At 37.1% G+C, this 5,706-nt stretch overlaps 1 pseudogene; it reads right to left on the reverse strand.

The window, feature by feature from the left end:
• Positions 1 to 275: 275 nt before the first annotated feature.
• On the reverse strand, positions 276 to 858 carry LOC144295200 (cardiolipin synthase (CMP-forming) pseudogene; annotated as a pseudogene).
• Between the last annotated feature and the right edge of the window lie 4,848 nt (positions 859 to 5,706).

The raw sequence follows: 5,706 nt of genomic DNA on the forward strand, positions 1-5,706 counted from the left end.
AGTAATCAAGAACTCTAAAATAAAATGCTATGCTAAGTTCTATTTTCATTTAAAAATACATTGAAAAAATACATTGGAAATTCTGTATATCTTCATGATAGAGCTTATCTTCAATGTGCAGCACTTCAATTTTGATGACATGTTTGTTCTAAGAGATCCTTTTTCAGGCTGAACACTAAAATGGGAAATTCCTGTAGATTTCCAAGTAGCCCTGGTGCCAGTGATGTATACGGCTTCTTTCCTAAAGATGATGGATGATTTTCGTCTGCATTTTTTCACCTGACAGCATTCTGAGCATGATGATAGTAACTATAAGCTGATGCATCTGTGCTGCAAAATATAAAACACCACAGTATCTGAAGATAAATACTGTCAGCATAATTGAAAACCACAGCTGCCAAAGAAACCACCAAGATTAACTGGACTGCTATGTTTACTTTGTGGATACATGTTGGTTTTAATTTAGCAGTGACACAGCAAGGATTGAAATACTTAGCAAGTGTTCTCAGTGTTGGAAGAATTCGATATCTGACATAAAGATGATAGCAACCAATATTACATCTTCAAAATTATCATATAAATAAGTGAAACTGGAGTAAGATCTGTTTAGGCCACGCTAATATATAGGTCATTGATAGGGATTTCATCAGCAAGTGGACCAAGAATGTTTCCCACAGCTGGTTATCAATTGTCCCAGTTTCAAGCAATAAATCCAAGCAACAAATCAGTGAGCCCAACTAGAGCAAAAACTCCTAGTGCAATATCAAAATCTTCTCTAGTAATCAAAGAGCCCCGAACTGAGGCTAAATTGATTCTCCTCATTGACAACATATATGGAATTGTCTACAGGTTTTCATATAGGCTTGATGGTGCTTGTCAGGCCGCATTGTCCATCTGGGGCTTCAGTAGCAGAATGAGGGCCACCTTCCCTGTGCCCAAGCAGTGGCCTTGCCCAGGGGATGGATTAATAGCTATCATCCAGTTGACTTGTTCTCTCTCAAGTCATGTTTGATGAGTTATTTGATCCATCCACTATTTGCAATTTCAATGATTGCTTTTTTATTTCTAGAAATTCTATTTTAAAAAATCTACCCATTGTTTTTCATGATGATACTCTCTTTTTGGAGATTTTATTTATTTATTCATGAGAGACACACAGAGAGAGAGGCAGACACAGGCAGAGGGAGAAGCAGGCTCCCTGTGGGGAGTCCGATGTGGGACTTGATCCCAGGACCCTGGGATCATGACCCGAGCCAAAGGCAGATGCTCAACCACTGAGCCACACAGGCGTCCTGATACCTTTTTCTTAGAGTTTATTTCTTCATTCATTAATTTAAATATACTTATATCATATCTCTTAGATTTCAGTTCTAGTGTCTCGTTTTAAGGCTCAAATCCTAATATTTACTGTGTCTGCTGATTTGTGCACATGATGAATTTTTTCCTTATGTGTTTTTATTTTTTATTACTAGTTTTTGTTACAAATATATTTTTAAAAAGATTTATTCATTTATCTTAGAGAGAGAGAGTGCAGGAAAGGGTCAGAGGGAGAGAATCTTCAAGTAGAAGCCATGTTGAATGTGGAGTCCAACACAGGGCTCAATCCCATGATCCTGTGATCATGACCTGAACTGAAATCAAGAGTCAGAGGCTCAATGAACTGCACCACCCAGGTATCCCTGTTGTTGTTGTTGTTGTTGTTGTTGTTATTATTATTATTATTTTGAGAGAGGGAGAGTATGGGAGTGCATGCACTAGTAGAGTGGGGAGGGGCAAAGAGAGGGTGGGGAGAGAGAGAATCTTATGCAGTTTCCAGCCCAGTGCAGAGCCCAACTCAGAGTTCCATCTCATGACCATGAGATCATGACCTGAGCCAAAATCAAGAGTCAAACACTTAACTGATTGAACCACCAGGCACCCCTATAAATGTTATTAGAAATTAACTGGTATACTAAAAATTTTTTTTTCAAATTTTTATTTAAATTCTAGTCAGTTAACATACAGTACAATATTGGTTTCAGGAATAGAATTTGGTGATTCATCAGTTACATATCACACCCAGTGCTCATCACAAGTGCTCTCCTTAATGCCCATCGCTTACCCACCTCCTTCCAGCAACCCTCAGTTTGTCCTATGTAGTTAAGAGTCTCTTATGGTTTGTTTCCCTCTCTTTTTTTCTCCCTTCCCATATGTTCATCTGTTTTATTTCTTAAGTTCCAAATATGAGTGAAATCATATGATATTTGTCTTTCTCTGACTTATTTTGCTTAGCATAATACTCTCTAGCTCCATCCTTCTTTTTTTTAATATTTTATTTATTTATTCATAAGAGACACACAGAGAGAGAGAGGCACAGACACAGGCAGAGGGAGAAGCAGGCTCCATGCAGGGAGCCTGATGTGGGACTCGATCCGGGGTCTCCAGGATCACACCCTGGGCTGAAGGCGGCGCTAAACCGCTGAGCCACCCGGGCTGCCCTAGCTCCATCCTTCTTATATATTTTTAAAATTTTAATTATGAGCTCATCACAGATGAGACTTGCTTGTTTCTCCTGAGAGATATCCTTGTGGCCTGGATTGGCCTCCCACCAGAGAAGTTTTCCATTTAATTCTCTCAGAATTAAGCAAGGTATCACTGGATTGGGATCAATTATTAGAAGAATCCCTTGGCCTGGGGGTTCTGAGACCATGATAATAACCAAAAAGAAGTAACCAAAAGAAAATGAAATACAAATCCTCATGAAATAAAGCTCCAGGTTTTCATACTCTTAACTGAAACTGTTTTCTTCTATTTTTCCTCACTTAGATTCTAAGCAAAAGCAGGGACATTCTTTGTTATCATTTGGTGCTGGTAGATGGATTTTGTATTCTCTTTTTTACTGACCATTCTACTTGTATGTGATCCTGGCTGTGTGTATGCGTCTCAGTTCTAACTTCTATTCTTTGCAGGACCAAGAATTCATTTTCAGTTCTCCCAAGGTGGTAAAATCCTAAGTTAATAGGTTCTAGCATCTTCTTCAGGAAGCCACAGGCTCTGTTTTCACTACTTACTATTCTCACTACTCTTGTTTATGCCTTTCTCTTATTGCTGACATTTATATATTTCTCCCTTTTTCTTGTAAATTCATCTATGTATTTAAAATGTTATCTTTTCAGTCATAAATATACCCAACATTTCCAGGGTATGAGAATGAAGGACTTTCAGGGAGCTTACTTCCTTCTTCATATTCCCAAAATTGTAAGCCACTAGCAAGTTCCTTAATCCTTTGAACCTCAAGTCAATAGAAATAAAGATACCTATCTCACCACCTTGCTCTGAGAGTAAGCTAAAATATCTACCTAACTTCCTAGTTCAGAATCTGGCTTGTGGTCAGTTCTAAGTGGTCAAAAAAGATTCATTTCCTTCTTTGAACTATAATGTGCTATAGCTATTTCATAACCTACTCTGCACAAGTAACCCAAGGAAGGATCTATGGTCATAAATACCATGACCTGTGGAGGAATTCATATTAATTGATTCTGTTGCTGATATAGGCAGTGATTTGAAAAGATGCATTTTTGGTCCACTCTGACAAGTAACAAGTAAAGAAGAGTCATAGAAAGCCATCCTATTAGAGGCACAACACTGAGAACAGACCAGGGACTCAACCAAATGATAATTTTTTTTTTTTCTATTTCTCCTCAAGCATTTCCAGACTGATTTATTCCTTGAGCCCTCCTGGCAGAAGATGTTTCTGTGTACTTTTCATCTTATCTATATACATTCCTTTATTCAAATTCATCATTTAGGGCAGGGGAGGAAGAAGGTAGGTACTCACTACTCAATTATGTTAAATGAAGTAAAAAACATTGTGCCAACATTATTAAAATTATAAATAAAAGAAGATATTCATACATAATCCCATGGTCCTAAATTATTATACTTTTAATTATCCATGATCCTTTCTAATCCATTTTCATTTGTATGAATTTTACATTCTTTTAATGATAGTATAGATATAATTTTATGTTATGCTTTTTTATATCAGAAATATTTTTCATGTCATCCCTTGTTCCTTACGTTTATAATCCCTTTAAAAAGTCTTTTGTTGTGGTAAAATATGTATAACATAAAACTTACATTTTAATATTTTTAAAAAGATTTTATGTATTTATTTTTAGAGAGAGAATGTGCATTCATGCCATGTGTGCTAAAGTGAGGGGGGAGGGGCAGAGGAACTAGGAGAGAAGCAGACTCCCTGCTGAGTGCTAAGCCCAACTTGGGGCTTGATCTCAAGACCCTGAGGTCACGACCTGAGCTGAAGAGAGTCAAATGCTTAACTGACTGAGCCACCCAGGCGCCCCACCACTTTAACGTTTTTAACTGTACAATTAAGAGGCATTATGTCTATTCACATTGTTGTACAACCACTGCCATTGTCCATTTCCAGAACCTTTCCATCATCCGAAGCTGAAACTCTAATACCCTGAAACACTAACTCCATGTTACCCTTGTCCTTGTCCTCTGAACAAAACAAGACTGTGGGTCAGGTAGGGCAGCCAGTCACTGAGGCCTGCTGTATGCCATTACAGCTGTCTAAATTCTGCAGATGGGAAAGAAAGGTGAGATTCCCTGATCATTCTGGTTCTCATTGTTCTCAATCCTCCACCCCTAAAGAAGAAATGAGGGCAAAAAACATCAAAACCATTTTAGATCAGTGATAACATTCTCCTTATTCTAATAGACTGTACAGCATGTTACAACATAACAGTGATTGGAAATAAAGCAGAAACTAAGACAACTGGAGAACAGATCAATGAAACCAAGATCTGGTTCTTTGAAAAGATGAACAAAATCAATAAACCTTTAGTCAGACTCATAAACAAAACAAAACAAAACAAAAATGAGAGAGAGAGGATTCAAACAAAATTAGAAATGAAAGAAGAGAAGTAACAACCAATACTACAGAAATACAAAAGACTATAAAAGAATATTATGAAAAATTATGCCAACAAATGGTGTTGGGAAAACTGGAGAGCTACATGCAAAACATGAAACTGGACCACTTTCATTCACTATATACAAAAATAAACCCAAAATGGATTAAAGACCTAAATGTGAGGCAGGAGACCACCAAATCAGTTAAAGAAGGGATAAAAACCATATGATCATTTCATAGATACAAAAAAAGTACAAACATCCATTCATTATAAAAACTCTCAACAAAGTAGGATTAGAGGGAACAGACCTCAACATAATACAGGCTTTATATATATATATATATATATATATATATATATATATATGGTCTATATATATATGGTGGAGGATAGAGATATATATATATATGCTCATCCTGCCAAGTGCCTTTGTCGACTGTTTCTTTTACTGTGCAGAAGCTTTTTATCTTGATTAAGCCCCAATAGTTCATTTTTCCTTTTGTTTCCCTTGCCTTGATAGATGTATCTTGCAAGAAGTTGCTGTGGCCAAGTTCAAAAAGGGTGATGCCTGTGTTCTCCTCTAGGATTTTGATGGATCGTAGTCTCACATTTAGATCTTTCATCCATTTTGAGTTTATCTTTGTGTATGGTGCAAGAGAGTGGTCTAGTTTCATTCTTCTGCATGTGGATGTCCAATTTTCCCAGGACCATTGATTGAAGAGACTGTCCTTTTTCCAGTGGATAGTCTTTCCTGCTTTGTCGAATATTAGTTGACCATAGAGTTGAG

The sequence above is a fragment of the Canis aureus genome, chromosome 23 (genome assembly GCF_053574225.1).
Source record: "Canis aureus isolate CA01 chromosome 23, VMU_Caureus_v.1.0, whole genome shotgun sequence".
NCBI classification, from domain to species: domain Eukaryota; kingdom Metazoa; phylum Chordata; class Mammalia; order Carnivora; family Canidae; genus Canis; species Canis aureus.